Genomic DNA, 9,630 nt, shown 5'->3' on the forward strand with positions numbered 1-9,630 from the left:
TTTCTTACACACGAATAGAATTGGTGTGCCCCACGGGGACACACTAGGCCTGATGAATCCCTTATCTAGGAGATCTTTCAACTATTCTTTTAAATCTCTGAGTTCTGTTGAAGCCATTTTGTATGGCAGAATAGATATGGGCTAAGTATCTGGAAGAAGGTCTATTCCAAAGTCAATTTCCCTTTCAGGAGGAATTCCAGGAAGATATTCTGGAAACACATTTGAATATTCACTCACTACTGGAACTGACTCAAGACTGGGAGTTTCGGAACTAGAGTCCTTAACTCAAACAAAATGATAGACACATCCCTCAAATATCATTTTCCTAGATCTTAGGTAGGAAATAAGCTAACCGCTAAATGCTGAAGTACTACCCCTCCACTCTAAGATGGGTTTATTCAAAAACTAAAATTAGACAACTCTATTTCTGCAGTCGACTGTGGAATAGTAGTAATGAAGCCAATCCATGCTGAGAATGACATCAAAATCAATTATCTCTAATTTGACTAAGTCTGCTGAAGTGACTTTCTGAGACACCATAACTGGACAGTTCCTGTATACTCGCCGAGTTGTGATAGATTTACCCACTAGGGTAGAGACTGAGAAAGGCTTTGCTAGAATTTTAGGACTGACTCCAAAATCAAATTCTATACAAGGAGTAACAAAGGATAAAGAAGCTCCTAGATCTAGCAAAGGATAAATATGTAGATGGTAAACTTGTAATTTACCAGTGACCATATTAGGAAAACTTTCCTAATCCTGTTAGAACTGAAGAGCAAAAGTCTATTTGGGCATTGCTCACTGGTGGCATTGGATAAGGCACCCTGTTGATTCGGGTTACCAGACTAAGCTGGAGGACGGTTACGCTGACCCTAGGAACCTGACTCGGGACAATCTATGAATCTGTGGCCTAGCTTGCCATATCTGAAACATACATCACTGCCAGCCCTAAAGGGGATTGGTTCAGGCACTGCTAACACTGCCCTGAGGTTTAGGGCTTGATGCCCTATCTCTATTGTCGTCTATGAATTGTAGCACTGGAGCACTGGCTAAAAAAGAAATTGGAATTGAAGACTCTGGACAAAACTAGGAACAGTTACCGCCCTCTGAGTTAGGCTGATTGAAATTGAAGCTACCTATTCTAGCTCTCTTATTCTACTTTTCTCTCTCCTTATTCTTCTTCTTTTCTATCTGTTGAGGATGGATCATTAGCCTAGCCAAGTCCATCTGACTAATCAACATAGCATACCTGCACTCCTTGACCATACTATCATTCACGCCATACACAAACTTACTTATTCGGGACCTACTATCTGCTACCACGTGAGGAGCATATCTAGGTATTTGAGTAAACTTAAGAGAATACTCTTTCACTATCATATTTCCCTACTTTAGATTAATAAACTCAAACACCTTAGCTTTTCACAGCTCTAGGAGAAAGAATCTATCTAGAAAAGCAATGGCAAACTCCTCTTATTCTATGGGCCTTACATCTATAGCCCTCTCTGCCTTCCACTATTAATACTATGAGTGATCCATATCCTATAACTGATATGCAGTTAGCTTAACACTCTCACTAGCAGTCACCCCTATAATATCCATAAACTTCTACACCTGATCAAGATACCCCTGTGGGTCCTCATCTAACTTTGACCAGGTAAATGATGGAGGGTTTATTTGGGTGAAGTCCCAAATCCTAGCAGCAGCAGTATTGGCCATTGGATTAGCCGAAATGGATGCTGGAAATTTTATTTTGAGCTGCTATAAAATGAGCTAGGGTGGTGAATACTACTCTGAACTCAGCATAGGAGACATGTTCGCCCTGAGGACTTGGATGGTCGGGCTGAGGGGTTGGATGGTCTCCCGTTTCTCTTCCCTGAGTCCTCTTTGGAGGCATTTTCTGAAACAGAAGGAAAAAAGGGATTAGACTGAGAGTTTAACTAGAGCTCATGCTCACTCGCATGACATGAATACTAAAAGAAGGGAAACTATTCCTAAAATATCTAATAGCCTCTTGTACATAAGTGTGGCGCACTGCACACCCATGCACAAGACTCTAATAAATGCATCTTCTTCCTAGGACTCTGTTGAACCTGAGGCTCTGATACCAAATTTGTAACACCCTGAGTCTGTAACTCGAATGCTACACGGTGCTCATAATCACGAAGGACCACAAGCTAAACCATGACTGGTACCTGCTACAATAACTGAGTAATAATATTGTATAATGTAGAATAATGGGCTGAAATTCCATAAGTTTCAAAAGTGTAATAATAATATCTGTTAAAATATCTAAATTTGATAAACTGAATACTGTCTGAATCTAGTCTGACAAGGCTCTAATTGATTTATCTGAAATTTGGAGTTGATGGGACAATCCCCTAAATAAATCTATCTACTGAAATACAGAATTTAATGACATAATGAAATAAAAAAATATCCTTTAATGATGAGGACTCACTACTAAGTCTACTGCTGCTGGCTGAATCCGAGGAAATCTATGCACGGTCGGGAATCTGAGCGTCTGAACCTATGGTATAAGACACCATAGAACAAGAGAAAATTATGTGTTAGTACGTGAGAATGTACTGGTATGCAAAGTGAGGTAAGGTTGAATGCATGGTTTCATATGCATAAACAATAAATGGCTAAGAACATGAACATGACTGAGTAAGAATACATGCATGAATACATAAATTGTAACTGAATTCATAATAATTCTGAATACTGAGTTTGCTGATAACATGGATTATTGATAACAGATATAACTGATATCTGATATACTGATATTTGAGTGACTGTTTCTGGCAGTCCTGGTTCTGATGGAACTAGATGAGTTCCACACTGAGTTAAGTGATTGTATCTGACAGTCCTAAAATCTATTAAACTATCTGAGTTTTTTACTGAAAGCTGAGACTGAGACTGTGGGAGGTAATCATCTAACTGACATTCCCCTTTTTCTGAATAGATTTGGGGTCCATCCTGTAAACCTAGATGGATGGGTGTTAATACCGTGCCACAGGTAAGGACAAGCTGTGAGTTACCCTCATATGGAAGGTACTCTAATGAGAATGGTAGGACCCTTAATTGACAGGTTAAGCCCCCTCATCAACCCTCATCTAGAAAGTTTGATGTCTTAACCTATGCTGGCTACGTAGTTCTGGAATGTAAAGACTGCTACTAAGAATCACAACCTTTGCTGGCAGGTGAACCCTTGGGTTCACCTGGTGCTGAATCCTACTCCCAACTGAATAGACACTAAACTAAGTATACTGGACTGAACTAGACTGAGTTAACTGAGTTCCCGTTAATTGATGAAGTACTACAGAATTCTGTCGACTGACTTAGTTTATTGAGGTCTAAACTGAATACTACTGAGTTTCTCCAGAGTTCTGAGACTAACTGAGTTCTCTGATCATGGTATGACTGAGATTATCTTAAAATTGACACTGCTCTAGGAAATCAACTAACTTGTTGGGTATTAAATACCCCCAGACTAGATTGCGTAAAAGTAAATCATAACATAAAGCTTGAAAGAACAACAATGGCCATATGCTTATAATTCCCTTGCAAAGGAATTTCATCAAACACTTGTAATGCATTAACTTGAACATGACTGTGTATTGTATATTATCATTTTATAATGGCACTGTTTCACTCACATAAGTATTTTATCAAACACATGGAGGGTATGCTTGAGACTATACAATAATCAACACATATAGTAAACATGGCTACATCAATCAACTTGCAAATTGAAGAGTTTATCATGAAAGTTATGTAATTAAACATATATGATGTTAAATTTCATAAAAACTCGTAATTTAATCATGGACTAAAATCCAACAACACCATGAACCTACTTTCAATTTAATTCAAACATGGAAGTTCATTATTCAACAATCTTGTAGCTTGAAAAAGGATTTGTTGACTCTATGGTGAAAGGTACCCATAGATGAACACCTAACATACCTTAGAATGTTAATCCTTAAAGGTTCTTGAAGGAATTCTTGAGCCTTGTTCTTGAATTTTGAAGCTAGGGTTTCTTCCTTTTGAGAGAGAATGATGAAATTAGGGAATAATTTAGTGAATAATGATATATTTAGGTCATATGGGAATTAATTTTGTGTTTAGGGATGGTCTGGATCATGAGAAAATTCTAAGTTGCCCTTGGGATTTAAAATCCCGCAACTAGAATACTGATTGAGGCCTCACCACAATGCGGTGGCTGGGTCCGTCACAATACTCTACGAACGCGACCCAATTGTGGTGAGCTAATGGATGGTCACAATTACTGATTGGAGCCTCACCGTAATGCGGGGCAATCACGGTGAGATTCTAGAACTTGAAAAATGCCAATATGGCCTTCAGCACGATGCAGTGGGATGCTCATCGCGATACTTACCGCAATGCGGCCTAATCGAGGTGAGCCACTGTTTCTAAAATTTTCATGCTATCCAATTCTCATCCGAAAATTTTGAAACTTATTCGAGACATGCTATTTTTATCCCTAAATAGGAATCAACTTAGAGATTAACTCTCTGAGGTCGGGAAGGTCATAAATAAATTTGTTGAAGTTCCAAGGCCTTAGAAAAGACTAAGTCCTCATACTTAGCGGCAATTTTTCCTAAGTCTGGGACCCCTTATAAAGTCTTAACGAGATGAGTTATGCTTAAGATTTTGCAGGGTCTTACAGTTTTGTACTAACTAAATACTACTGATCATGATATTACTAAGACTATTCTATAACTATTGTAGCTCTAGGTCAACAGCTCGATTTTCGGGTACTAAATATCCCAGGACTCGATAGCATAGAAAGTAAAGCATAGAATTACCTTAAAAGCATAATAATATTTGCTTACTAATAATGTATTTATTTAGACATTTTGTCAAACACTTGAAATACATGAGTTTGTGCATGTATGGAATCAGATAATAACATGTCATGCTTTCACTAGTCAATTCACATAAGCATTTTAACAAGCACTTGGGGAGCATGGTTATTTCATATAGCAATAAACATGTAATAATATCATGGCTACTACATTCAACTTGAAGTTTAAGAGTTCTACTTGAAGATCACATAAATTAACTCACAATTATCTAGTTTTAATGAAAACTTGTAATAAATCATAGAATTAAACCCCAACATCAATTCACACATGAACACAATCCAATCCCAACATGTAAATCATGAAATCATAAACTTCTAGTTTAAAAAAGAGGTTCTTGGACTTCATGGGTGAAAGGAACCCACGAATGAACACCTAACATACCTTGGTTGTTAATTCTCTAAAAATTATGGTAAATTTCTTGAAGCTTGAATCTTGAATTTTGTGGGTTAGGGTTTGTTATTGAGTAAATTTGAGAGAAATAATGATTTTTTCCTTTTTGGATAGCTTAATTACGTGTTTTGGGTCTTAATAGGACTGGGAAAATGACCCAAATACCCCTCTATATGTCGATTTTTAATTATTAAAAATGTGTCCAGCGATGCACAGACCGACGCGATGCATAGATGGGGTCAACGCAATGGCCTAAGCGACACATCAAGATTGTGTTAGCTTACTGGAATTTGCACTAGGGCTGGGGAAAATTTATATCGACGCGATACGCGACACGACATGCCAAGATCGCATCGATCCATAGCTTTGGACTCCTAAACATGCCTCTGACGATATTTGAAATATCCAAAACTCATCTGAGAACACTTACTGACATTCCTGATCATGAATCAACCTAAAAATCAACATTTTAAGGTCGTAAGGATCCTCAAGTAGGATAGCCAACTTATGAAGGCTAAAACTAATTCTATGTATAAATACTTAGCTAAAATTTCTAAGTCTGTGACCTCTCTTCAACCTTTAAAGGACTGAGTTAAGCTTAGGATCTTGCTGGGTCTTACAATATCTCCCCCTTGTGAACAGTATTCCTCGAATAAGATTTACTAAGCTGAGCATACTGATAGACTGAGTTTACATACTATACATTCACAACTGAAGCATGATTTCATGACTGAAACTACTGATATACTATGTTTTTATGATGAACATGCATAACTAAAGCATGACTGAATTCTGAAGGAATGACACATGACTGAGCTATTTAATGAAGGTATGCATGATATGAGAATGCTATGCAACTGAACCGATATAGAGTCTTAAAGTTAATCTGAGCATGGAACTGAGTAAATTTAAGAAAACGGTTACCTTGAGTCGAGTCTGAGTTTTCAAAGAAGAGGTGAGGATACTTGGTTTGCATATCTACTCTGCTACCCAAGTATCTCCCTCAACGGACCAATTCCGCCAAAGAACTTTGACTAGAAGAACTTATTTGTTCCTAAGTCTGCGAACCTGATGATCAAGAATTTCGACTGGGATCTCTTCATAAGAGAGGCTATTCTGAACATCTATACTCTTTATAGGGACTACAACTGCTGGTTTACATATGCTTTTCTTTAGCAAGGAGACATGAAACACTGGATGTACTGAAGCTAAGTCTGAAGGTAACTCAAGCTCGTAAGCTACCTTTCCAAAATGGCTGAGAATTTGGTAAGGACCAATATATCGGGGACTGAGCTTCCCCTTCTTGCCATACCTTTCCAATCTTTTCATAAGAGAGATTTTTAAATATATATAATCACCAATGTCAAACTCGAGATCCTTTTTTCGCACATCTATATGCGATTTCTGTCAGCTCTGAGGTGTCTTAAGCCTTTCCCTGATCAACTGAACTTTTTATAAGGTATCAAATACCAAGTCAGGGCCTACCACTGCGGCCTTACCCACTTCAAACCAACCAATGGGAGATCTACATCTCCTCCCATAGAGCACCTCAAACGGAGCCATCTGAATGCTAGAATGATAACTTTTATTATATGAGAACTCAATCAAGGTCAAGTGGTTATCCCAACTACCCTTAAAGTCAATGGCACACACTCTTAGAATATCTTCTAAAGTCTGAATGATCCTTTTTGCTTGACCATCTACCTGAGGGTAGAAGGTTGTACTGAGGTGAACTTGGGTACCATGACCCTTTTGGAAGGCTTTCCAAAAATAAGAGGCAAACTACATACCTCTATCTGAAATGATTGACCACAGAACTCCGTGCAATCTGACCAACTCTCTAACATAGAGCTTGGCATAATCCCCAGCTGAATTAGAGGTATAAACTAGTAAAAAGTGAGCTGATTTGGTCATCCTATCCACAATGACCCAAATTGAATCATGCTGGCGACAAGTACGGGGCAAGCCCATCATAAAATCCATATTCACCTCCTCCCACTTCTAAGTAGGAATACTGAACTCCTGCATAGCTTTACTAGGCTTTTGATGCTCGATCTTAACCTGCAGACACATCGAGCACTTAGCTACAAATTTTGTAATGTCTCTCTTCATCCCACTCTACCAATACACTTCCCGCAAATCATGGTACATCTTAGTAGCCCCTGGGTGAATTGAGTAGCACGCACAATGTAACAATCCACTGTCTTACTCCATCTACACATAGCACACATAGTCTACCCTGGCAGCGTAACATACCATCTCCCCCTTGGGAGCAAACCTCTACTTTCTGATCTATGACTGACTTCTTTAGTTTAACTAAACTGGGATCTCTGTCCAGTTTTTCCTTTACTTAAGAAATCAGAGATGATTTTGAACTATTTTGCACCCATACACTACCCTCTACTGAATTGACTAAGCGGATACCTATTCGGGCAAGCTGATGAACTTCCTGAACTAACTTCTTCTTACCATGCTCTACGTAAGCAACTCTACCCATAGACATCCTACTGAGAGAATCAACCACTACATTGTCCTTGCTCGGATGATATAGAACACTTATGTCATAGTCTTTCAAGAACTCTGACCACCTCCTCTAACATAGGTTCAGGTCTTTCTGAGAAAATACATACTAAAGGATTTTATGGTCTATGAACACATCAACATACACCTCATACAAATAGTGCCTCCAAATCTGTAAGAAAAATACTACAGCTGCTAACTCAAGATCATGAGTGGGGTAGTTCTTTTCATAGGGCTTAAGCTGTATAGAGTCATAGACTATGAACTTACCTCTCTACATCAAAACACACCCGAACTAACTCTAGAAGCACCACAATATACTCTAAACCTGTCTGAACCATTTGGTAGAGTTAAAAATGGGGTTGTAGTGAGTTGAGTCTTCAACTCCTGAAAACTTTTCTCATAAGAATCTAACTACTAGAATTTAACTTTCTTGTGATCCAATATGGACATGGGGGATGCAATAGATAAAAATCCCTCAACAAACCATCAATAATAGTTGGTTCCCAAGAAACTCCTAATATCTGTCGGAGAGATAGTCTTGGGCCAGTTCCTTATTGCTTCAATCTTTTGAGGATCAACTCTAATTCCATCATCAAAAACTATATGGCCAAGAAAAGCTACTGACCTTAGCAAAAATTTACAGTTACTAAATTTGGCAAAAAATTGATGGGCTTTAAGAGTTTTTAATACTATTCTGAGATGGTCGACATGACAACTTTCACTACGGGAGTAGAAAAGAATGTCATCAATAAAGACTATGATGAACATGTCCAAGTACTGCTTGAACACGCGGTCCATCAAGTCCATGAAGGCTTCTGGAGCATTGGTAAGACCAAATTACATGACTAAGAATTCAAAGTGGCCATACCGAGTTCTGAAAGCTATCTTTGGAATGTCACATTCTCTGACTCTAAGTTGATGATAGCCTGATTTGAGGTATATCTTAGAAAAATAACTGGAACCCTGAAGTTAGTCAAATAAGTCATCAATTCTGGGAAGTGGTTACTTGTTCTTGACCATGACTTTATTTAGCTGATAGTAGTCTATACACATTCTAAGATAACCATCTTTCTTACACATGAATAAAACTAGTGCACCCCAACAGGATATGCTGGGTCTGATGAATCCCTTATCTAGGAGATCTTTCAACTATTATTTTAATTCTTTGAGTTCTGCTAGATCCATTCTATATAGAAGAATAAATATAGGCTAAATATCTTGAAGAAGGTCAATTCCAAAGTCAATTTCTCATTTGGGAGGAACCTCAGGAAGATATTTGGGAAACACATCTGGAAATTCACATGCTACTGACACTGACTCAAGATTAGGGGTCTCCAAACTAGAGTCTTGAACTTGAATGAGATGATAGACACATACCTTAGATATCATTTTCCTCATCCTAAGGTAAGAAATAAGCTGACCCCTAAGTGCTATGTATTACACCTCCATTCAGGGACAAGTTCATCTAGAAACTGAAAATAGACAGTTCTATTTTTGTAGTCAACTGAATCATTGCAAGAATACAGCCAATCCATGCTAAGAATGATGTCAAAATCCATGCCGAGAAGGGCTTTTCTTGGATTTGGGACTGTCTCTAAAGTCAACAACTATATAAGGAGTTACAAAGGACATAGAACCTCCTGGATCTAGGAAAGCATAAATATGTAAATGATAAAACTGTAACGTATTAGTGACCATATCCAAAGAACTTTCCTGATCCTGTCGGGACTAAAGTGCATAGAGTCTGTTTTGGCGTTGCCAACTAGTGGACTTAAAGCGGCACCCTACTGATTCGAGCGATCGGACTTAGCAGAAGGACGAT

Source organism: Capsicum annuum, chromosome 5, assembly GCF_002878395.1.
Source record: "Capsicum annuum cultivar UCD-10X-F1 chromosome 5, UCD10Xv1.1, whole genome shotgun sequence".
NCBI lineage: Eukaryota > Viridiplantae > Streptophyta > Magnoliopsida > Solanales > Solanaceae > Capsicum > Capsicum annuum.